The sequence below is a fragment of the Littorina saxatilis genome, unplaced genomic scaffold (assembly GCF_037325665.1).
Source record: "Littorina saxatilis isolate snail1 unplaced genomic scaffold, US_GU_Lsax_2.0 scaffold_250, whole genome shotgun sequence".
NCBI classification, from domain to species: Eukaryota; Metazoa; Mollusca; class Gastropoda; order Littorinimorpha; family Littorinidae; genus Littorina; species Littorina saxatilis.
Window position 1 is genome coordinate 70,001 of NW_027126876.1, and position 26,242 is coordinate 96,242.

The 26,242-nt window shown below is 40.3% G+C and overlaps 1 long non-coding RNA gene across 1 annotated transcript in view; it reads right to left on the reverse strand.

The window, feature by feature from the left end:
- Positions 1 to 26,242, reverse strand: part of LOC138955370 (uncharacterized) — a 38,144-nt gene that overhangs the window by 373 nt on the left and 11,529 nt on the right. Inside the window, exon 4 of the long non-coding RNA XR_011452213.1 lies at positions 21,384 to 21,556. This is a non-coding gene — a long non-coding RNA (uncharacterized lncRNA). The remainder of the gene's footprint in view (positions 1 to 21,383; positions 21,557 to 26,242) is intronic.

The following is a 26,242-nucleotide window of genomic DNA, read 5'->3' on the forward strand; positions in this document are numbered from 1 at the left end:
ATCCAAACATATCATATCTATATGTTTTTGGAATCAGGAACCGACAAGGAATAAGATGGTGTTTTTAAATTGATTTGGACAATTTAATTTTGATAATAATTTTTATATTTTTAATTTTCAGAGCTTGTTTTTAATCCAAATATAACATATTTATATATTTTTGGAATCAGAAAATGATAAAGAATAAGATGTACGTAAATTTGGATCGTTTTATAAAAAAAATATTGTTTTTTTACAATTTTCAGATTTTTAATGACCAAAAAGCCACCAAGCTGAAATGCAATACCAAACCCCGGCCTTCGTCGAAGATTACTTGACCAAAATTTCAACCAATTTGGTTGAAAAATGAGAGCGTGACAGTGCCGCCTCAACTTTCACGAAAAGCCGGATATGACGTCATCAAAGACATTTATAGAAGAAATGAAAAAAACGTATGGGGATTTCATACCCAGGAACTCTCATGTCAAATTTCATAAAGATCGGTCCAGTAGTTTGAATCGCTCTACACACAGACAGACAGACAGACAGACAGACAGACAGACAGACAGACAGACAGACAGACAGACAGACAGACAGACAGACAGACACACACACACATACACCACGACCCTCGTCTCGATTCCCCCCTCTACGTTAAAATATTTAGTCAAAACTTGACTAAATATAACAAGTCGCGTAAGGCGAAAATACAATATTTAGTCAAGTAGCTGTCGAACTCACAGAATGAAACTGAACGCAATGCCATTTTACTCGTAGCATCGTCAGGCCACCGCTCATGGCAAAGGCAGTGAAATTGACAAGAAGAGCGGGTTAGTAGTTGCGCTAAGAAGGATAGCACGCTTTTCTGTACCTCTCTTTGTTTTAACTTTCTGAGCGTGTTTTTAATCCAAACATATCATATCTATATGTTTTTGGAATCAGGAACCGACAAGGAATAAGATGAAAGTGTTTTTAAATTGATTTGGACAATTTAATTTTGATAATAATTTTTATATATTTCATTTTCAGAGCTTGTTTTTAATCCAAATATAACATATTTATATGTTTTTGGAATCAGCAAATGATGGAGAATAAGATAAACGTAAATTTGGATCGTTTTATAAATTTTTAATTTTTTTTTACAATTTTCCGATTTTTAATGACCAAAGTCATTAATTAATTTTTAAGCCACCAAGCTGAAATGCAATACCGAACCCCGGGCTTCGTCGAAGATTACTTGACCAAAATTTGAACCAATTTGTTTGAAAAATGAGGGCGTGACAGTGCCGCCTCAACTTTCACGAAAAGCCGGATATGACGTCATCAAAGACATTTATCAAAAAAATGAAAAAAACGTTCGGGGATTTCATACCCAGGAACTCTCATGTCAAATTTCATAAAGATCGGTCCAGTAGTTTAGTCTGAATCGCTCTACACACACACACACACACACACACACACACACACACGCACGCACGCACACACGCACGCACATACACCACGACCCTCGTTTCGATTCCCCCTCGATGTTAAAATATTTAGTCAAAACTTGACTAAATATAAAAACGAAGCAATAGAAAAACATTTAGTCAATCTGTCAGCATCAAACTAAAAGATCATTACCAAAAAAACAGTCATCGTATAATTATTTAGATAGTCTGGACTAACCACACCCGAAGACCGAGACGGGTCTCGCTCGTCTTCGCGAAGCGTGCAAACGTAGTTCTGTACTTACTTAAACATTAACAGCTATTGCGTTTTCAGCGTAGCAATAGGGTCCGATATTTAGACGAGACAAGTATAATGCTGACGAGTCGAAGACGAGTCGCATTATACTTGTTCGAGTCTAAATATCGGACCCTATTGCTACGCCGAAAACACAACAGCGATGACCTTGAATTGTTCCAAACTTACAAAATGACATTTTTTGCGTCGATGCGTTAATCTCAGGTTTTGATAGCAGACAAACTTCTTACGCGCATCATGTTCGAAGAAAAACTGACTCCAAGTGCATTCGACACAGTTGTTGAAACAGCTTTTTAAGTTGTCAGTGTATGCTGTTGTCGATAGAAACATCGCCGTGGTACAGATGTGTAAACAAGAACCATGCGTCGGCCATTTTTCTCAATATGCTTTTGGATATTGAGAAAAATGGCCGACTTCCGTAGCATTATGCTTTGATGATAGGAAGAGACCATCCAATCACAGCCCCCGAATTCCCCCACGTGTTCATTAGAATAGCTATATAATATTATATTGTCTAAGCCGCCATATTGGATAGTTTTCTGGCGAATTGGACCTTAAAAAGTACAAGGGACATTAGCTGTACTGTAATTTAGAAACAACTGCAATGATTTTCTCAAGCGAGCGGTTTGCATCGACTGCTCTCCTGTCAGGAGTCCGGACTTCCGGTCGTCATCATTATTTATTTAGTTTTCATCTATACCCATTCTTCAAAGAACCGGCACGGTTGGCCTAGTGGTAAGGCGTCCGCCCCGTGATCGGGAGGTCGTGGGTTCGAACCCCGGCCGGGTCATACCTAAGACTTTAAAATTGGGAATCTAGTGGCTGCTCCGCCTGGCGTCTGGCATTATGGGGTTAGTGGACTGGTTGGTCCGGTGTCAGAATAATGTGACTGGGTGAGACATGAAGCCTGTGCTGCGACTTCTGTCTTGTGTGTGGCGCACGTTATATGTCAAAGCAGCACCGCCCTGATATGGCCCTTCGTGGTCGGCTGGGCGTTAAGCAAACAAACAAACAAACAAAAAATTCGTCAAAGCAGATCTAGACCGTTGGATTGGGGAAGTCAAACCTACAGCCTAGCAAACGCATGCAAATTACGTGCCGATGCATACAGGGCTAGAACGCTTCGAATAACAAAAACAACAAAATGCACGTTGGAGAATATCAATGGTCTGCAAAATGACCAATAAACACAGCATTCAGATTTGAGAAATAGAACGCTCAAACACTATTTCTAAAGCCTTCTCCGTGTGTGTTGTCATCTATTCAACCTCCAAATCCAACGCTGTAGCTCCCGCTCAATTTCAAATCTTTATTTTCACGAATAGCGCATGGAATGCTCTGGGTCAAAAGGTAGGACGAAAATTGGGAGTAGCCCATAACTTGATAACGCCGCGTTACAATGAGTATTACAGTCTGGGATTCTTACTCAAAATACAGCCGTTTTTAATATGAGTAACTTAGTGCTCAAACGCTTATGTTAAGGTATTCCTTGTGTGTGGTCACAAACTAACTACCCCAAGCTGAACTGTATAGCTCATGAGGCGATTTGAGACATTGTTTTTGTCAGACAGACCCTTGACTATGGCATTCCGTTTGTCAAATAATTATTTGGATACTTTTTCATGTTTTTTTCACCAGTTTTAGCTAAATAATCATTATTTAGAAGCTCATGTGCTAAATAAGTAATTGTTTATAAACAATGTAAAACAATTCTAAATAATTTTTTGTTTACGTAAACAATTCATTATTTACCTAAACAATTCATTGTTTACGTAAATAATTCATTGTTTACGTAAATAATGATTTATTTACGTAAACAATATATTATTTAGACTTATATTACATTGTTTATAAAGAATCAGCAATGTTGCTAAATAAATCATTATTTACGTAAACAATGAATTATTTACGTAAACAATGAATTGTTTAGCCAACACATTTTCCATTATTTAGGGGTTTCTAGGATTCACTTCTGAACTAAGTTTTATGTCTTTCAGTGATTACTATAATTGAATACAAGGTCTCTCCACACACTCTTATCTTAAAATAGCTGTTGTTTGGATATTATTTTGTTTATTTTACAAGCCGAGTACGAAAATAACTGATCTCAAACACAGTCAAAGGTCAAGGTCAATTAAGGTGTTTCCCTGCCGGGAGTGTTTAGTGTTTGCATTTTCTTGCTTGAAGTTGTTGAAACACAGTTTTTTTCCCCTTATGTTCTCTGTTCTGTTTATGTCCCAACAACATGCCTGTCTTTCCATTTCTCTTCCTTTCATCGTTTCATTTCAAAGAGAAAAGTAAAAACAGCTGTGAACCGTTGAAAAACGGGAAACAATGCCTCCAACGCGTTCCGAGAAGAATCTGGACCGACTTCCCTTGCCTCATGCAAAACATAGCGATCGGGCGAGAAGCGAAAATATTCTGAGCGATTGTTACCAGAGGAGAGGCGGCGATACCACCAGAAGATTTTGGAGATTGACGGGAATGATCCGTATGACATTCTCAACCAGGTGCTGGTCAGCAAATCCGGACGATCTGCCAGAGCTGAGTTACATCATAGATGTGTATTGACATGTGAGCAGCTGAAAAGCTTACAACAGTTTGGATTCCTACCGACTTTTTGTCTCTGGCTGGGTGAGGGATGTCAAGTGCAACAGCCCTGATGGCTGTCAGAACTCTGTCATTTCTGCAAAGGTAAGAATGTGCTTTCAGTTTATAATGAATGAACGTGAGTGTTCTCTGTCTTGTGTTGCAGATATCACAAGTTGCAGTTCAGGATATTGTGTTGAGGCTTTGTCTTTGATATATTCTTCGCTTCAGTTTGTATTCTGGACTACGACAAAAGCTGTAGATAGTCTTGAATATATTCATATTTTGAAATAGCTTGCAAAATATAATATTTATAATGAGCTTCATGTTCATATTCAGTTAAAAATCTGTTGTTTACTTTTCATTGTTAAGGTTATTGTAAAGCACATTATGTGCGTCTTAGAGTTATATTCATTCGATTGACCTAGCTGAATGCTGATTTGTGCGACCTTCAATTTATGTTTCAGATTCTTCATTCACAACGCCTTAATGAACTAGCACTTTCTCCTTGGATCATCGCCACTTCTGATGGCAACATACTGGCAGCACACTGTACCTGCATGGCCGGAGTTGGAGAAACCGGCATGGCCGGAGTTGGAGAAACCTGCACACACATCCCTTCACCTTCAAGGAGTCAGCTGTTGGGTGTGCTGTGGCAGACCGCCATTTCTGTTTGGAATCTAACAGTGAGGGGATGCTTTGTCTGCGCAAAGACCACCCATACTTTAGTCAAGTACAGTGCCAGATTGTTATGACCAGTTCCTCCTACTGCGATTTCATGGTGTGGACTACTGTGGATAAAGTTATTGTCCGAGTATTGCCTGACTGTGATTTTTGGGCAATGTGTGTGGAGAAAGCTTTGAAAGTGTTCAGACTCGCAGTTCTTCCAGAGCTAGTTGGAAACTGGCTGGACAGAGAAGCTGAGCCTCTACAAGCAGTGGATGTGAACCAGGAGCAGCTGCAAACACCAGCCGTGAAACGCAGCAAGAAACAGTGACAATGCCAGACTCGCTTGCTCATGTGTGTGGGAAAACAAACATCATGTATGACTGTACACACAGAAAGTGGCAGTAATAAAGTTATAGAGAGGGAGAGAATACATCGAACGCAGAAGAAGAAGAAGAGAGGGAGAGAAAAGAGCATGTAATGTTTTAAATCACAGTTCACACTCACAGAGAAGTCATTAATTGTTCCATTCTTGTTTCATTTTATTCTTAAAGTAAAATCATGCACAGATGTAGACATACATTTTGTTTAGGATCACCGACCACAATACAAAATCAAGTGCTACAAGTATAAATTATGATGCATACAGGACCTTATTTTGTGATTGTTTTACATCCACTGCTGTGAATAACAAAGAATCATGAGCAGTTTGATTATCAACTTATTCAGCCAGGTATATTGTTCATTCTCCTTGTTTAATGTTTCCAGTGACACGGATTGGCTGCTTGATTTAGGGAACAAATAAGAGTGTGTGGTACAGCGTAGTTCTGCATCAGTACAGTCAAGTGATACAGTGTTTAAATTGGCAGTGGAACTGAAAGTTAGTTTCTATTATCAACTAGTTCTGTTTTGATGACAACAAAATTGAACACACTTATTTCTGCAAAAAAGCGCACAGGTCTATTGATCATAATGAATAGTTAATGACTCACATACCCACAGTATGTTATTTCAATTTTGAACATTTAGTGAAAGTGTTCTCTTCACTTTGGCTTCATACCTGCAATACTGGTAGTGGTATGTTCAGTGTTGCTTGCAGTTGCATGTTATTGGTAGTTTAAATGTGTGCTCGCATTTCAAGTGTAGGCCATTTAATTTTTCAATGCTCCTTATCTTGTTTCCTGTGTAGAGCTATTTTGAGGTTAATCAGCATAATTCAACCTTTGTCAGTTGTGTCAATACATGTCACATTTATGCAAAATGATTTCAAAGTGTATGTTAAAGTGGTGTGTGTGTGTGTGTGTGTGTGTGTGTGTGTGTGTGTGTGTGTGTGTGTGTGTGTGTGTGTGTGTGTGTGATAGAAAGAGTGAAATCTGCTCTTGAATTGGAAGGAAATAGCAGCAGGTCAGATCATACACACGTATGTATATTCAAATTCAAGATTCCATCCAGTGAAAACATGATAACAGAAAAACTGTTGCTACTGCTCATGTGAGACACCTGAATCAGATACAATACACCACAGTTTAATTAACACATTCTTTAAACAATGCCTTCATCTTCAAATTCCGTCCAGTGAAAACATAACAGAAAGACTATTGCTGCTGCTCATGCGAGACATCAGAATCAGATACAATACACCACAGTTTAATTAACATATTCTCTAGTCTAAACAATGCCTTCAGTTCACTAGGCTGTGTTTATGCAGCGTCACAGCAAGAATCACATGATACCAGTGCAAACATTGACAAGCCCAGATGATACAGTGACTATTTTGTCCAGTGTTACCACTTCTTCCTCTTCCCTTGCAAACAAAAGATCAGTCAGAATATCAGAGTTCAGAATTTTGTACTTTCCACAAAGAATACCGATAACTCGCTCAACAACTAGCTCAACATAAATTCTCAGATTAGCTAGTTTGCGTGTTGACTATCTCATAAGCTGTAAGCTGACTCTTCCCTCTTGTAAAGGCAGGGATTTTCACTTGTGCACCTCTCATAGCCACTAGTTCATTAATGTCAAATCCCCTGTCGGCCAAAATCACATCATTTTGTACAATATTGTCTAGATACCCACTATTTGCAGCACTGTGCTTGTCACTTGAAAGCCCACCCCACCCTTTAGAAATAAAAGAAATATGGCCTTGAGGTGTAATTGATATTAGGTATTTAATTGTATTGTTGTGCTTGTAGTTTGACCAGGTGAGTGCACTAGCATCAACACTGGAGGGTCTCTCAATGAATATATTTCAAAACAGTCAATAATGGACACTACTCTGCATCTTGAACACACACGGCCAGTACATGTACTGTGCAACTGACCTTGGCACGGAACGATCCAAGGGGGGCAATCTCAGTCATCTCAAAGAGGGAAATCCAAACGCAATCCGCTTTGTTCGATTTTACGGGCTTGGATGATAGAGATAAATAAGAAAAGCAAAAGCTGGAGTCCAGTCTGGACGAAACTGCTATCAAGAACGCAGAATTAATTTCTTCTGAGTTTTTTTTTAGCCGTAAGCGCCATGTTTAACTGCTGTTCACAATGCGGCCGCAGTGAAACCAACAAAGGGGCCTCACTATGGAAGAGTTTCCTGCTCCGATAAACATGGCGCTTACGGCTAAAAAAAAAACTCAGAAAAAATCAATTCTGCGTTCTTGATAGCAGTTTCGTCCAGACTGGACTCCAGCTTTTGCTTTTCTTATTTTTCTCTATCGTCCAAGCCCATAAAATCGAACAAAGCGGATTGCGTTTGGATTTCCCTCTTTGAGATGACTGAGATTGCCCCCCTTGGATCGTTCCGTGCCAAGGCCAGTTACACGGTACTGGCCGTGTGTGTTCAAGATGACTACTCTGTTCCATGGATAGGGAAGGAACTGTGGCGGTAGACTTGTCTTTATACTTCGCCTGTCTGTCCAGAAAACAAGTGGCTGCAGTCTGTGGTACATGATATGCACAGTCTCGTGAAAAACTTTGCTGGCAGTTGTTCTTGACACAGAAAAGATGTATGCCAGGTGTTGCAGAGGTGTGTTAAGGCGACGCGTATATGCATGAATGAGAGCTTGAAACTGTGTCAGTGCTCTGCGCGAGTGTGTTGGCAAATGCCATGCAAGAAAATCAAATAATGTAACAAGTGTGAAGAAATTAGAAATCCCAGTAAAATATCGTACAGTATCGTCATTGTCCCTCAAAGAATCAAGTGTCAGTTTTTTTCTTGGCAAGTTCGTCTTTAAATTCCCGAGTTTCTAGCACCAGCCTGTTTAGTTCATCCCGTTGCTGCTTTTCTTCATCTTTGGAAATCAGGCAAAATTGTCATAGGTTTCAGTCTGGCAGTAAGTACCGCCACAGTCACCTCTCTCGGGAAGAGGAGCAGCCAGTTCTGCTGTATCCGAAGTACCTTCACCGTCGCCATCAACAGCATCCTCTGCTAAATTAGGGTGAGAAGGAGTTGACTCACTCCCCACAAGCTTCTTCCTCTCCTTGAGTCTCTGGTACTGTCCTTGTTGGCTGTCAGGCTGTGTCCCTGCACCATACCCAAGTTTCAAAGTAGGTGTTTACTTCCCACAGATGGTTGCCCTGCAGAAAAAATCAAAGGCAAATGTATTGTAAATTATGGATTGGGAGTTATTTTAAAAATAAGTCACCCAAACAAAATGAATGAGTAAATCTAGACACAGATCTACCCTTTAAAACTGAACTATAAAGTTGTATCAACAATGACCATTTAGTGTTCAAATAAATTCTGATTATCAAATCCAAGTATTTCACACCTATGGCATTCTCACAAGTCATGGTTTTGGGCAACCATGATAAGTTGTTATACTGACTCAACTGAGAGTAAGTGTAAGACTGACTCACTCAGTCATAGACTGCACTCGGTGCAGGACTGACCGACTGTCCGCACACTACCATCACAACACAGCTTGCATAAAACACAGACTAACCAAGGCAGGTGAACAAAAGCATGAGTACTTACCATTGACAAAATGATCAGAGCACACGTATCTCCTAGCTGTTGATTCAAAGTTGAAATTCTTCAGCTGAAGCTGTGCCAACCATTCTCGCCCGCGTCGTGCAGTCAAATCCCTTGTCTCTTTGCCCTTTCCGTTGACAACAAATGGAACAGAAAAGAATCTTCTGTCCCTATCTCTATCTTGTCTGTTATGGCAATGTTTAACACTACCACTAGAGACCATGTCGATAAATGCGGAAGATTCAGAGTGCAGATTTAGTCCTTACGGCAGGGCAATAACCCCTTGAAAAATACCTCGGAAAATGTTTTAATGGTTTTGGGTAGTTTAACTCCTGAAGTTTACAAATCCGCAGGATGACATCTTTAAATCCTTGGGCAAATTGAGACAAAATTAATTATAGGAAAATTAGCAAATGTTGATTTTTTTTGGTTTAGACACAAAAGGCATTCCATAGAAAAAAGGGCTAGAATGGCGTCATAACTTCATGACGTCGGGAAAACGTAATGAGTAATATGACGACACGTACAGTATGGCCTGTAGTGTTGTCCGTGTCCGTACTTGAGCTCCTCTTCCAAGACAAAAAACAAAGGCATTTGACGTGTTTCATTCTGCTAAATGGAAACAATTTGCACATGAGTGTGTATGGAATTACATCCAGGTTGAGAAGATGTGAAACCTGTGTTATTCGTGGACTTGTGATTAGTGCGTATGGTGTTCCAAAGCACAGGTTTCACTGTCGAAGATAAAACTTGTAAATTGATCTCACAAAATGGCGGGAGATGATCAAAGAACATCGTGAGAGACTAGTTTTCTCCGATTTGATTGTTTACCAGACGATAGAGCTATTTTAGATGGAAGCGTATGCCATCTGGTGACAGCTGTTCATTAACCAGTGTGTTCGTAGGAGTGCTTAATTTCTCTGCAGAAGATCCATGCGTGAAAATCGGTGAAGTCTTTCAGCAAATGTCGCAGTTTGTAAGCGAGTGCTACAGGTGCAAAATCTCAAACATATCACGTGAGAGATATGAAACCTGGCTAGCTAGAACCTCCAAGCACCAGTCCACATAAATCAAAAACTACCGCCCACATCAGCCCATTGCTGAACGTCCATCTGAAAAGGGCTGTATTGCAATTCTACGGGGATCTTCCAAATCTTGATCCGGTTGACTCTGGGTGGTTGTAGGATGGGTAGAACCTACACCAACTGAAGTCATGCTAATTTTGAAGTGTGGCTGTGGAGAAATTTACCATGTGCATTAGCATGCTGTGGTTGCGCAGTCGGTCAATGTGCGTGTGCCATCTTATGTCGATGTCTACTCCTTGGAAATTGCACAAATCCGCACTGGTCATCCATCGTAGTCATCCGCACTGGGTATGTGCAACAGTCACCTTCACCGGTCACCAGCACTGGTCATCTGGATCGGTCATCCACACTGGTCATCATTTGCGGTCATCCGCACTGGTCATCCTTTTGTGATCATCCGCATCGGTCATCCGCACTATTCATCCTTCATGATCATCTGCACTGGTCATCCGCACAGGTCATCCTTCATGATCATCTGTACTGGTCATCTGCACTAGTCATCGTCCATGATAATCTGCACTGGTCATCTGCACTAATCATCCGCACTCGTCATCCGCACTGTACTGGTCATGTTTCATGATCATCTGCACTGGACATCCGCACCGGTAATCCGCACTGGTCATCTGCACTGGTCATCCTTCATGGTCATCTGCACAGGTCATCCACACTGGTCATCCGCACTGGCAATTCTCACCGGTCACCCGTACTGGTAATCTACATGACATCCTGCGTAATCATCGGGCGTGGTCATTTATTGGTCATCAGGCATAGTCATCCGCTACCATTTCGGCAATTGAAAAAAGGATCGATGGTGGCTGCCCTCAAACTGGAAACTCACTGCATGACCATGTCATCTTGTGTGGTAAACCAGCGTGGTCATCCCGCCTGGTCATCTGGAGTGGTAAACTACACATCATCCTGTGTGGTCATCGGCGAGGTAAAGTGCATACTAACCAGTATCCCTGGTTCGTCGCCATGACCTTTACGTTATGAGATAGAGGTATTTTGTAGACATGGTACATCAGGTTTAGCCTCTTGACATGACGCCTAATACACCTCCTCGGGGCGTCACTAACTGACACAACACTGTGTATATGGTGTCAATCGCTTGGCGCTGTGACACCTTACAAGGCCTTTCGTCTGATGTATACATTCCTCACCTGACTAGATCTTTTTTTTAAAAACAGCACAAGATAACTTTAAGTTATTCTGGGTATTACAGCCACTTTTCCAGGATTAAGTTGTTATCTGCTTGCTCACCGACCAAGTCACTCATTGATTCTGGAACCCACCAGGATGGTAGGGTCACTTCAACGACGAGCGCTTCATAAGCTGTCTCCACCTCTGGCGGCTGTGAGCAATTTTTGGGAAGTTGCAAAACATTTCCCAATCCACTCTGTAATGATATCTGTGTCGTCGCGATATAACCTTCGTGGTTGAAAACGACGTTAAACACCAAATAAAGAAAGAATGATATCTGTCCCTCTGTTCATTTGTCTTCTCTATCTTCTCTTTCCGCGCACCATACCCTGTAAGATGGTCTTGGAGAGTCCGCCTGTTCTTGTTACATTGCCATACAATCTCAGCTTCGTCTTCTTGACAGTGATCTTTGTAGTGATGCACGTGCTAAGTGATGGTTTTGCAGACATTAAAATATATGACCTTGAAATTGTTTGACCTTGAAAACGTGTGACCTTCAGTGTTGGTGAACGTTTTTATTCATGGCAAGTTTTAAGAAGACATTTCGTCATTTTATCTTCAAAAATAGTATAATCCTTTATCATTTGAATGAACATTTGACATTCATATGACCTTGCAATGCGATGAAGGTCAAGCAAAGTGCAACAGTAATCAAAGCCCACAACACATATAAGCTTAAACCATTAGCTGTAACTGAAAAAATATATTGCTAAAACTAACTATATCATCCTGCTCCGTTAACCAGTTTTAACGGTCCCTCAACAGACCAGCCATTCGGGTTATAGTGTCTGCTAATCATGTAACTGTTGTTATGCATATTAACTCCCGTTTTATCTCCCGGAAAACATAAATAAATACAGTTCTGCTAGTTTATAGCATGCAGTTTCGACTATTTTGCAGTCTGGAATCCATCTTGTCCGCCATCTTTTTTTTTTTTTTTTTTTTATTTTTTTAAATCTCAGTTGCATGCAGGCTGCTTCAACCCTTTTTTTTTTGCCTTTTTTTTTTTTTTTTTTTTTTTGTGTTGTTGTTGGCGGGGAGCATCCTTCTTCATTGATTTTTTTTTTTTTTTAAAGTAATGTTTTTACTATAACATTAACATTACTATATCTAAATGTATTTTAAGCAACTTTTCTATATAACAATTCCCTCTCAAAAATGCATACAATATCCAGAGGGGAGCCATATCTATAAATACCAACACACATTTTGGCTATCACATCAAATAATTCACATAACTTATTAGTGCTTTGGAACTTTGTGAATTTTCAAATACGCCCAAAAAAACTTCCTTTACGGTAATTTTAATAATCATATTATATTTACAATTCACTTTATCCTCAACGCATTTCCAAATGGACATAATTTTCGGGCAAAAGTAAAAAATTTTTTCAATATAATCAATTTCGTTCTCACAGTAAGTACAGCAATTACTCACGGAAATGCCTATTTTATACAATAAAATATTTGTGGGGTAAATATTGTGCAATATTTTCCAATGCAACATTTGCAATCTTGTTTCAGTGGTTACTTTGTTTACCATTAACCATTGCTCTTTTCCCGGCCTGAAATCAAATTTATGTTCCCAAAATTTAACTACAACCGGCTCCACATATTTTTCCTTTATAATTAATTTGCGAAATTGACAAGGCTTACTCAGGTTCTTTAAATCGTTGAATCCACATACATTTCCATTTGCAGAGCGTAGTGTTGCTGCTTTAACTGCTGTACAAATCACCCTATATTCAAAGAATCTTGTGGGCTTACATCCAACCTTCTGCTGCATAATATTAAAGGGCACAATCTCATTACCAACATATACATCCTTTACTCGACAAACGCCTGCTTTAATCCAGTCGCTAAAAAACAGGGTTTGGCCGCAATAGATTATATCCTTGCTGTTCCATAAACACGTATCTCTTAATAACATGTCTCCACCTACTGCTCTCTGAATCATGTCCTTATTTTTCAACCAACAAATTAAAACTTGTTTCCAAAATACATTTTTAATTAATCCCAATCCTTTAAATTTTTTTACCGTGGTGTTAGATTGGAAGCAACACAACCTTTCACCAAGCTTCGAAAACATATGTATCGGTATTTGTTTCCAACTTTCCTGCTTTTCGTTCAATAAATTTGCCGCCCAGGACAACAAACAAGAGGACTGCATATCAATGACATCAATCATTTTTAAACCCCCATCAGGAAACTCTTGACACATCACTTTTCTTTTAACTTTCTCAAATGCCTTAGTGTTTGAAAATCGTTTTTTCCAAATAAATCTGTAAAACATAGTATTTATCTCAGTCAATACCTTTTCGGGTATTACCAGTGCTTGCAACGGATAAATAATCTGCGATAACAAAAGAGATTTCACAATGCATATTTTCCCCATGATACTACAATTTCGTTTAAACCATTTTACAATGTTGCGTCGTATATTTTCAATACGGCTTGTCCAGTTTTCTTCAATCTCAGAGACCGATGAGGAGCTACTGAAATAAATTCCCAAAATCTTCACTTTTGTAGTCCACCTTAACCCGCACTCATTTTCATTACCATATTTATTACTGCCCAAGGCCATGATTTCAGTTTTTTGTCTATTCATTGCCAAACCAGAGAATTTGGAAAAATAGGTAACAAGGGTTAATGCGTTTTTTTAACTCATCCATATCGTTCAGAAATAGGGTCACATCATCAGCATATAATAATATCTTAAAGAACATATCATAATTATCATTAGTTTCTTTTGGCAGAGGCAGACCCTTAATTGAACCATCATTTCGAATTTTCAAGGCCAACAATTCTAATGCAAGGATGAAGGCCATCGGTGAAAAAGAACAGCCCTGTCTGATACCTGCGTTCAATTCAATACATTCCGATAACCCAGCCCATAAAATTGATGCAACTTTCCGATTTATACAATAGAATCTCTACCCATCTTACAAAGACGGCACCAAAATTAAATCGTTTAAATGCATACACAATATACTCTTTGGAAATCGTGTCAAATGCAGCTTTATAGTCCAGTGCTACAAGGAACCCAGGTTTATTATATTCGTTTACATACGATACTAAATCGTCTATTTGCCGGATCGCTGAACTAATGGTTCGACCCTTCAAAAAACCATACTGATCTTCACCAATAATATCTAAAATAACTTTAGATAGGCGAACTGAAAGAGTCTTCGCCAATATTTTATAATCAGTGTTTAATAGTGAAATCGGTCGCCAATTATTAAGGTCGTCCCTTGGTAATTGTTTACCCTTATGAATTAATATCATTATTGCCCGTTTTTGTGTGACGGTTAATTCTCCCTTTAAAAAAGATGCATGAAAGGAATTCAATATCATGTGTTTTATTTTACACCAGAAGAACTTCATAAAGGAGGTTGTAATACCATCACATCCAGGGGAGGAACCGTTTTTCATATTTTTAAAGGATGTCGACAATTCTGTTAAAGTGATCGGACTAACAATTCCAGTCTTCTGCTGTTCTGTTAATTGAGGAACTTGTCCGCCATCTTGAATACATCAAAATGCCCAAGGATGACAGAGTGTCATCCGTCGGATCTGTAATCTACAGACATCACAGAGTTCAAAACAGTCAAAACATTCTCCGAGGTATTTTTTGAGGGGTTAAGGTCAAAATCGGGAAATGACGACCTGACTAATTTTGCGTGTTGCCTTCTCGCGAGTTCCGCCGGAATGCCAGAGGCAAGGCCGGACAACTCTGCACACGACTGTGTGACGTCATCGCGTCAGAGCTCATACCAAGTTGTGTTGTGTTGTGTAACCTACAGATAAAAAAAAAGTGTAATCATGCAGTAAGAGAAATGGAAAGAGAAAGTTTTTGTTGAGACAGAACAGAAAACTTAGGACGGAAAACTTTTTTTCAACAACTTCAAGGAAGAGAATGCAAACACTAAACACTCCCGTTTATGACCTTGACCTTTTGTTTGTTTTCGCATTCAGTTCTTTTCGTACGGCAATTTCAGCTTGTAAAATAAACAAATTTACGAACATTTTCTGATAAATAATGTTTGGAGATACCTTGTATTGAATTATAGTATATACACAAAGAAAAAAAATGAAGCTTAGAAGTCAATTCTTGATTCCCCTAAATAATGAAAACTGCTTTCCCTAAACAATTCATTGTTTACGTAAATAATTCATTGTTTACGTAAATAATGATTTATTTAGCAACATTGCTGATTCTTTATAAACAATGTAATATAAGTCTAAATAATATATTGTTTACGTAAATAAATCATTATTTACGTAAACAATGAATTATTTACGTAAACAATGAATTGTTTAGGTAAATAATGAATGGTTTACGTAAACAAAAAATTATTTAGAATTGTTTTACATTGTGACCGCGGCATGTACATCCAAGAAGCCAATCGGCAGCTCCACAACACTACTGCTTATCAATTCCTAACGGAACCAACACTTCTGTTAGACAAAAAAACTCATTGCCCAGACCATTAAAACTGCTGTCACACAAAACAAGCTTCCTCCTACTGCAAAACACTTGAACAAGTCTCAAGTTCAACAACCCAAATTGTATCTCTTGCCCAAGATACACAAACCTGACTCTCCAGGCAGACCTATTGTGTCCGCTTGCAGTTGCCCCACTGAGCATCTGTCTCAGTACCTCGACCATCTCTTGCAACCAATCGTTCAGACACTGCCTTCATACATCAAAGACACCACTCATGCGCTTCACCTTCTGGGTGAAATCAACAACAACCCTTCTTTTCATCCCAACCTTCTGTTCACCATGGATGTGTGTTCTCTGTATACCTCCATCCCTCATTCCGACGGACTTCAAGCACTTCAGTTCTTCCTGGACAATCGTTCTGTTCGCGACCCACCCACTCCGATCCTCCTCCGTCTCGCGGAGCTTGTCCTCACGCTCAATACTTTTGAGTTTGATGGACAAGTCTTTCATCAGATAAGTGGTGTCGCCATGGGCACTAAAATGGGACCTTCCTATGCTTGCCTATTCATGGGCCACCTGGAATCCCAGATTCGTTCCACTTACACTGGACCTCAGCCTGAACTGTGCAAACGCTACATCGATGATTGCCTCGGTGCCACCTCTCTCTCGTTGTCTGACCTCACTGATTACATACACTTTGTCAGTAACTACCATCCCTCCATCAAATTCACCTTTGATATCTCTCCTTCCGCAGTCGCCTTTCTGGATTTGAACATTTCCCTGTCTGATAGCATTCTCTCCACCAGTGTTCATTACAAAGACACTGATGCTCACACCTACCTTACTTTCCATTCCTCTCACCCTTCTTCCACCATCCGGAGCATTCCATTTTCCCAGTTTCTCAGACTGCGCCGCATCTGTTCTGACACAGATGACTTTGAAGAAAAAGCAGCAGAAATGTCTGACTTCTTCCTTCAACGTGACTACCCATCCAGCCTCTTGAATGTGGCCTTACATAAAGTTCGCTGCATACCGAGACAAGTAGCTCTGCAGCCATCATCCACCTCAGACAGATCAGACAGACCTGTGGCAGTTCTGACCCACCATCCCCACAACCTACCTGTTCGCCACATTTTGAAAACCAATTGGTTCATCCTTAAGTCTAGCCCCTCTGTTGGTGAAACGTTCAGCCTGCCACCCTTGTTGGCCTCCCGACGGGACTGCATCCTTCGAGACTCCCTGGTTCGATCCTCTCTTCGTTCGCCAGTTCCCCTACAACCCGGCACACACGCATGCCAGTACCCTCGTTGCCACACCTGCCCCCACATTTGCCATTCTACCACTCTGACCGTCCCCAAAAAGATTTCAACATTAAACGCACGTTCTCTTGCACCAGCCGCAATCTCATCTATGCCATATCCTGTCTCAAATGCCCCAAAGTACTCTACATTGGTGAGACCGAAAGAACCCTCTCTACCCGCTTCACCGAACATCTGGCAGATATTCGGCATCGCCGCTGTAGGTCTGTTGCCCAACATTTCAACAGCAGCAACCACACCTCCCTGGATGCACGTGTGAAAGGTGTCTGGCAAATGTACAGCACCTCCACAGACAGAAAACAAGTAGAGTCCGATTTTATATTATTCCTGGGCACATCCACACCTGACGGTTTGAATGCGAAAATGTGATGTACTTGTATTCCCCAAACATACTGTGGATTTACGGTACGTGTGTGTGTGTGTGTTTGTGTGTGAATTTATGTGTGATTTCATGTGTTTGGTTGTGTGTGTGTGTGTGTGTGTGTGTGTGTGTGTGTGTGTGTGTATGTGTGCGTGTGCGTGCGCACGTTTGTTTCCCCCCCCTCCCCCTTTTTTTTTTTTTTTTCCTCTCTGTCCCCAACCCCCCCCCCCCTTTTATGAATGTGTATCACTTTTAGTCTAGTATGCCTGTGCCTATGACATCGTCCAACCACTTCTCTCCCCTTTCATTCATTTCCGTTCCTAGAGTTCCTTCCCTTTGTTGCGTGTTTCCCCTCCATTTTCTTTCAAACCTTGTTCGTTCCGTGTTGCGTCTGCTTTTTGTTGTCTTTTGTGTTCTTGTTTTTCCTGATGAAGCTTCCATAAGCGAAAATTCGTACCGTCTTGTCTCGTTCTTGTATTGGTGAGTACAGTATTCCTTTGTTTTTTAACTTTGTTCATCTTACCACAGTCACTTCGTTGTTTAGATTATGAAAAAGTATCCAAATAATTATTTGACAAACGGAATGCCATACTTGACTGCCTTATGACGGGTATACCCGTCGTGCGCTTGTGCAGCTGCAGCGCCTTAGGACGGGTTTACCCGTCTTCTCCGTTCCGGGATTTTCCAGAAATGCTACGTCACTGCTGACACACAAATAGCAGCCAATGGCTTGGAAGGATACCTCATTCTCATAAATAAACATAAATGGTGACGCGGTTTTACGTCTCGACTCGTCAAAATGGCTAACGGTGACAGTCGACCGGGCCCTAGTAGGGAAAAACAAAGCCGGACTAGGCTAAGAGGAGGGGGAGGGGTTGCCAGTGGAGGTCCAGGGGGCGAAGCCCCCTGAAGCTGATGGGTAGGTCATATTCTGAGATAGGAAAATGGTCGCTCCTTGCATGAAACGGCATAAAATAAACAATAATAAAAAAATGCTTTAAATAAGTGAGGTACATGTTTAGGCGTGGGGGGGGGGGGGGGGTGCGCAACCCCCATAACCCCCCCGGTAGTCCGGCCCTGTGACGCTACAGGCGGTGCAAATGATTATGGATACTAACAGGGGAAGGGGGAGATCTTCTTTCGGACGATTCGTTGGAAACAGGTAGATGACAGTGATTATAATCCTTTCTTGGAGCAAGGAAAACAGCCACCTGTGTTTGATCCACAGGCACCGGAAGATGCGCCGGACTGATTTTTCAAAAGTTCATATTTAAACATCATTATAAGCCAAACTAATTATTATTTCCATGATTAGACACTAAAAACAGATTCTTGGTTCAATTTCCTATAAAAATAACATAGGTTTTACTTACCTACCTCTGCCAGTTTGGAGCTAGAATTTTTGTGAATTATTACACCCCGAACTCCAATATTCCCTGGCAGTCAGGAATGCACATACGCAAGTTTTGATTGGTAGCGAAAGGGTTACCTAATATCGGTATTTCTGAGCACATTTTTGGAGTAAACTTGACATATCTATGTATTTTTGAATTCAAGAGAAGACGAGGAATAAAATGCAATCATTCCTAAATCTTTTAGTGGAAATTCGATTTTAATGACAACTTTAATGAGCAAACTTATTGACTAAATGTTAAGCTACCAAGCTGAAATGCAATCCAATAGTTTGGACTTTGTCGAAGATGGCTGGACTAAAATGTCAATCAATTTGATTGAAAAATGAGGGCGTGGCAGTGCGGCCTCAACTTTCACAAAAAGCCAGATATGACTTCAACAAAGACATTTATCGAAAAAAATGAGAAAACAAGTTGCATAAGGCGAAATTACTACATTATTTAGTCAAGCTGTGGAACTCACAGAATGAAACTGAACGCACTGCACTTTTTCACAATGACCGTAGTCCGCCGCTCGTGCAAAAGGCAGTGAAATTGACGAGCCTGTTTAGCGCGGTAGTGGTTGCGCTGTGCTGCTTAGCACGCTTTTCTGTACCTCTCTTCGTTTTAACTTTCTGAGCGTGTTTTCAAACCAAACATATCATATCTATATGTTTTTGGAATCAGGAACCGACAAGGAATATGATGAAGTTGTTTTGAAATCGATTTCGGAAATTCAATTTTTATCATAATTTTTATATTTTTAATGTTCACAGCTTGTTTTTAATCCAAATATAACATATCTATATGTTTTTGGAATCAGAAAATGATGAAGAATAAGATGAAGGTAATTTTGGATCGTTTTATACAAACATAATTTTAATTACAATTTTTGGATTTTTAATGACCAAAGTCTTTAATTAATGTTTAAGCCTCCAAGCTGAATGCAATACCAAAGTCCGGCCTTCGTCGAAGATTGCTTGGCCAAAATTTAAATCAATTTGATTAAAAAATGAGGGTGTGACAGTGCCGCAACAACTTTTACAAAAAGCCGGATATGACGTCATCAAAGGTATTTATCGAAAAAAAAACAAGTCGCGTAAGGCGAAAATACAACATTTAGTCAAGTAGCTGTCGAACTCACAGAATGAAACTAAACGCAATGCAACGCAGCAAGACCGTATACTCGTAACATCGTCAGTCCACCGCTCACGGCAAAGGCAGTGAAATTGACAAGAAGAGCGGGGTAGTAGTTGCGCTGAGAACGATAGCACGCTTTTCTGTACCTCTCTTCGTTTTAACTTTCGGAGCGTGTTTTTAATCCAAACATATCATATCTATATGTTTTTGGAATCAGGAACCGACAAGGAATAAGATGAAAGTGTTTTTAAATTGATTTCGACAATTTAATTTTGATAATAATTTTTATATATTTAATTTTCAGAGCTTGTTTTTAATCCAAATATAACATATTTATATGTTTTTGGAATCAGCAAATGATAAAGAATAAGATGAACGTAAATTTGGATCGTTTTATAAAAGAAATATTTTTTTTTACAATTTTCAGATTTTTAATGACCAAAGTCATTAATTAATTTTTAAGCCACCACGCTGAAATGCAATACCGAAGTCCGGGCTTCGTCGAACAATACTTGACCAAAATTTCAACCAATTTGGTTGAAAAATGAGGGCGTGACAGTGCCGCCTCAACTTTCACGAAAAGCCGGATATGACGTCATCAAAGACATTTATCAAAAAAAAAGAAAAAAATGTCTGGGGATATCATACACAGGAACTTTCATGTCAAATTTCATAAAGATCGGTCCAGTAGTTTGGTCTGAATCGCTCTACACGCACGCACACACACACACACACACATACACCACGACCCTCGTCTCGATTCCCCCCTCGATGTTTGTTTGTTTGTTTGTTTGTTTGTTTGTTTGCTTAGGCCTAAAAAAAAAATAGGTGTGGTTACGGTAACCCGACCTACCCTATTTTTTGGGGCCGACCCTATAACTTTTTATTACATTTGTCAAAAAATACCCAAAAAAACAAGTAAACGAGTGCAGAAAACGCAATGAAAGCGAAAGCGCCCGAGTCGCACACTTATTTCCCTGTCAAGTAGGTTTAATTTGTACACATTAGAAAAAAAAGTTTAAAAAAAAAGTGATTGCCTACCTTCCTACCCTATTTATTTTGGATATGTTACCGTAACCACACCTATTATTTTTTTTGGCCTTAACGCCCAGCCGACCACAAAGGGCCATATCAGGACGGTGCTGCTTTGACATATAACGTGCGCCACACACAAGACAGAAGTCGCAGCACAGGCTTCATGTCTCACCCAGTCACATTATTCTGACACCGGACCAACCAGTCCTAGCACTAACCCCATAATGCCAGACGCCGGGCGGAGCAGCCACTAGATTGCCAATTTTAAAGTCTTAGGTATGACCCGGCCGGGGTTCGAACCCACAACCTCCCGGTCACGGGGCGGACGTCTTACCACTTGACTTGACTAAATGTAAAAACATCTGTGCCCGTATGTTTATGGGGGAAGTAATAAATACGTATAATACATATAATTCAAAATCTTTGCCAAAACGAAATATGGAATAAAATCTCACTGGCCAGCATTCGGGTTTCTCTCCAGGAACTCTTTCTCACTCCATCCATGGAGGAAATTAAAGCATTTTTGGGCATGGTTGTTGTTGACTGCTGCATGCCTCCTCGTCAGCCAGGTAATGAATCTGATCTGGCATTCTTCTAACAGGAGATACATGCCAAAGATGTCTTTCGCCTGCAAATATTTGAACAGTAACTCAGAAAAACGTAATGTCACAAGTTTGGTGTACACTTATACGATACATTGGCAACTCTTCTAACCACACTAAGAACATTTATGAGCATCTGAGATGGTACCCATAATAACCCCCCCCCCCCCCCAGTAAATCCACGTTCATCAAAGATTCATACACAAATAAATAATCTCTGCATCCATGAAACCTTTCATTTTCTTCTTTTTCTGCGTTCATAGACTGAAACTCCCACGTACACTCGTGTTTTTACGCCGCTTTCGGGGGACGCATGCTTGGTATTTTCGTATTTCTATACCTCACCGAACTCTGACATGGATTACAAGATCATTTCCGTGTGCACTTGGTCTTGTACACACGAAGGGGGATAAGGCATCAGCAGGTTTGCCTGGAATATTGGAAAACTCTCCACCTTAACCCACCAGGCGCGGCCGGGATTCGAACCCACGACATTCCGCTTGGGAGGCTGGCGTATAGTCCACAAGGCCATTGCGCCCGTCGAATCCATAATACAGATTTTGATCAAAGTGAACTCGATTAAACAGCAAAGAGCAATTTTTCATCTTTTGTCTTGGCCACAACAGCAACTTGCTCTATTTTCTAGTGGCAATGACTCCGTCCGTACGATGAAAGCTCTGTGGGAGGATATTACCAAAGTTACGGAACATATCTAAGGATGGAGTTTATCCATGATCAATGAGAACAGGAAGTATAATTGAAATTGTTCACTCGCCGAATTGACGTGCCCCAAAGAAAATAAGATTGACAGCATTTTAATAAGAATTAATGAAATATGTGTAAGGCCGGTGTCTAACCACTGTAAAAGTGATAAGAACTTTCTTCATATGATTTCTTTCGGTAATTTTAAGGAGTTAAAAGGCCAGAAATAACAAAACAAAATATGGCTTTATCTGTGATAACTTCTGAGATAATTACTAAAACTTAATATAGGATAATAGATAGATTGAAAAATACTCTAAAAAACAAGTTTTGGCAAGATGTGTTAAAGGCACAGTAAGCCTCCCGTAAACCATCACATAATTATACTGTCAGGCTTTTACACACAGTAGAAACACCCTTCCATGTGAACGCTCACCGAACGGGAACATCCTGGCTGCTTTCCGTCGAGGATGAGAAATTTTCAAAGAATTTAATTTCGTGTAACTTCTGATCTACAACCAAGCGCCTCGTTTTGGCGCTAGAACTAACTTTTAAAGTCTAAATAATAAATTGACAGTTTGTAACACAAACATTCTTAAATAATAAAAGATTACGTTTTTCATCAAGACAAGATCAGTGTGCTTGCCCTTGAGTTGCTGTAAGATTTTAAGATGACTTATGTAAATTCTGGAGGATGTAATTTTGATGCTACAAAGAACCGACGCGCTCACAAAACAAAACGAACACTAGAATAGGAAAATTAATTAAAGTTTTATTGTGGATATGGTCATACTTGTCAATGTCATAGGAATCCGGAATCAGCTCGTAATATCAATATATAAAAAGCTAAACATAAACCTATGGAGAGCTAAGTAACTTATATAGGAGCGTGGCGGAAAAACTGATCTAAGTTTAGAATGTGAATTGATGCTAAAATGTGGAGTAGATATGACTAGCTTGAGTGAGAGCGCAGAACAGTAGAGTGTGAAGCGTGGAGCGTGGAGCGAGAAGCGCGGAGCGGTGGAAACTGATAAAAAGAAAAAAACTAAACTTAGAATTCGAAACATCAAACTAAACATCAAAGGTGTCCTAAAAACATAAACATCAAAGATGGACGTCAAAATGGCGGCCGAAACAAGATGGCGGCAAATCAAGAAAAAATCACCAAAGCTATCATGAACACCAAGACAAAATATGTTAGAAAACCCTAACATAGAATAAACGTAGGACACACTAGGCTAACTAAACAAGAAACGACACGCAGTGAAAGGAAAGCTGACCAACATTACAGGACGGAGAAATACAAATACAACTCGCAAACATGAACCAAAATCTTACAGAAGGTTAGCAAACAAAAACTGGCTTAAAGTCAAATCATAATAAACCAGAACAGTCTCAGCTCTTCCCTTGCATAGATAAAAACGTAAGACAAAGAAACGGAAAGAAGACAAAGAAACGGAAAGAAGTCATAACAAACAAAGATTCGAAACGAAAATTACACGAATTCGGTAAATAAGAGCAACATGGAGTCAGAAATGGATACTCGCCTTTGACAGCATCAATATAATCTAAACAGGCTCAAGGCGAGCAACTAAACAGAACATTACAAATTAACTTGATAAAACTGGTCCCAGGAACAGAGCAAAAACCCTATCTATACTAAAAACATGTTGTTCCCTGAACGGCTTCCCAGCAAGTGACAACGAATACAGGCTATCCACCACAGAGGTGAACTAAAAGTTACTGCGCGTTACTACGGTTTTACTGCTATTAAGCATGCGTCCCGTGCTATCCGGAGAAAATCTCCAGAGGCTAGCATGGTGTCCAGCGTGAGCCATACAGGCACATGAAATTAATATCAGAAAAACGCCGGCCACACTCTCGTTTATAAATTTGTTCGTTACAATATTTAACGTCAGTAAAACAAAAACAAAGGTCGTACCAGGACGCTCATACTTAATAAAGAAAACTAGAAGATAAAGAGCGAGCTAGACCCGCACGCGAAACTACAGGTGGCAAAAGTGCACAAATAGGGGCAAAAGTGAGATACGGAAAGAAAAGTGAAAGAAAAGAGGTGAGAAGGAGATCAGAAAAAGGGGAAGCCACCACCACGGAAAGTCGCATGCGAGTCAAGCTAGAAGCATGACTAAAAACACAAGCAAAACAAAACGAATCTAAATACACAGAAGGCTCCTTAGCTGCACGTGGGATAACCGGTCAAAGGCCGAACAGAAGCCGAAGGCCGCTCATGACACGTGTGAAGGCAAGTTTTGTCTGTTTTCTAGGTATTGTTTGATTTATGTCGGGATTTAAGGTAAGCTACTGATTCAGCGATGACTAAATTTGTTTCTTGATGCATAAAAAGTCAGGGAGCGATTGATATTTGCCCGTAAATAGCCTTCAAAGCTGAAAATGTCCGCGATCGAGCACCGGAAATGGCTGTTCGATGGGTTTTGCAAGTAGAAATGTGCTTTATTTCACCAAATCAGCTCGTATTTGGTGTGGATACGGGATTCTAGAGGACGAAGGAGTCATAAGAGGTGCAAAGAAGTGCTATTTGGGAGTAGAATAAATCTTCCGAGACAGTAGACAAGAGAAGGTCATATTTGAGAGACGCGCGTAGGCCGATTGTCTTTCCGACAAGCGAATGATACAGCAGATTAATCATTCGTTTTGACCAGAAACCTAGTCTCTAGTTTTTATGAATGAGTTTTTTAATTAAAACAATCACGAGAACTCTCTTGCTTAGCCTAATGGCTGTTCGATGGGTTTCGCAAGTAGAAATGTGCTTTATTTCACCAAATCAGCTCGTATTTGACATCGGTTTGGTATATATATATATATATATATATATATATATATATATATTTTCTAATCCTACCGCGAACTGCATGGATAGCAGACGCGGCACGACTGTTGCACCACACTTTGAAGTAATCCCACACTTTGAAGTAAATTACTTCAAAGTGTGGGGATGTGCCCCACACTTTGAAGTAAACCCATTTTTTACTTCAAAGTGTGGGGGGATCTTCCCACATTTTGAAGTAAACTCAGTTTTTACTTCAAAGTGTGGGGGGATCTTCCCACACTTTGAAGTAACTTACTTCAAAGCGTGGGACTTTTGCATCGCCTGTTTGAGCCTGATGATTTTGTCCAAAAAAATGGCAAAGTCTTTTGGATGAGTGAACAGAAAAAGTGAGCGAGCCAAGAAACATAGTGATGTTTGTTATCAGGCTTTAACACGGGGGATAACCGGCTATACAGTGGTAAGCTGGTGTACGGTGAGTAACACTCGATTCGGCCTGCATTTTCCCGTTTTACCACATAGTTGTTGATTTCTGTCTGGATTAAAGGTGACCTACTGCATCTGCGATGACTAACTTTGTTTCGAAATGCATAATATGTTGAAGAAGGATTTCCGTTTTCCCGTATTTAAATGTTAAAACGAGAAATCGTGGTGACGAAGCACCGGAAATGGCTGCTCGGTGGGTTTCAAATGTAGAAATGCGCTTCTTTTTACAAAACCAGCTCGTATTCAGCTTCGGTACGCAGGGCCGGACCAAATGAGTTGTAAGGGGGGGGTTCCTCCTTTTTTGGGGGGGCAAATCAGCGAAGTGGCGAAGCCACAAGCGCGCGCCTGCAAAGCAGGCGCACGAACTAGGCGGGTCCGGGGGCATGCTCCCCCGGAAAATTTTTGAAAAACGGTTAAAATCTGTGCAATCTGGTGCATTCTGGGCCTTGTTTTGAGGGTTAAGAGCAGCATTGTTTTGGTGCTAAAACTAGTAAAAGTCAAAGCAAGGTACATGCTTTTTCCAGGGGTGGGGTTCCGGAACCCCTCGAACCCCCCCCTGGGTCCGGCCCTGGTACGGGAGTCTTAGTGACAAAGGAATCATACTTGATGCAAAGGAGTGCTATTGTCGGGTTGGAATCATTCGTTAGAGCGTGCAGGCGAGAGGCGGTCAAATATGCGAGATGATCGTACACCGGGTTGAAGACCGTCGCGAATGGGG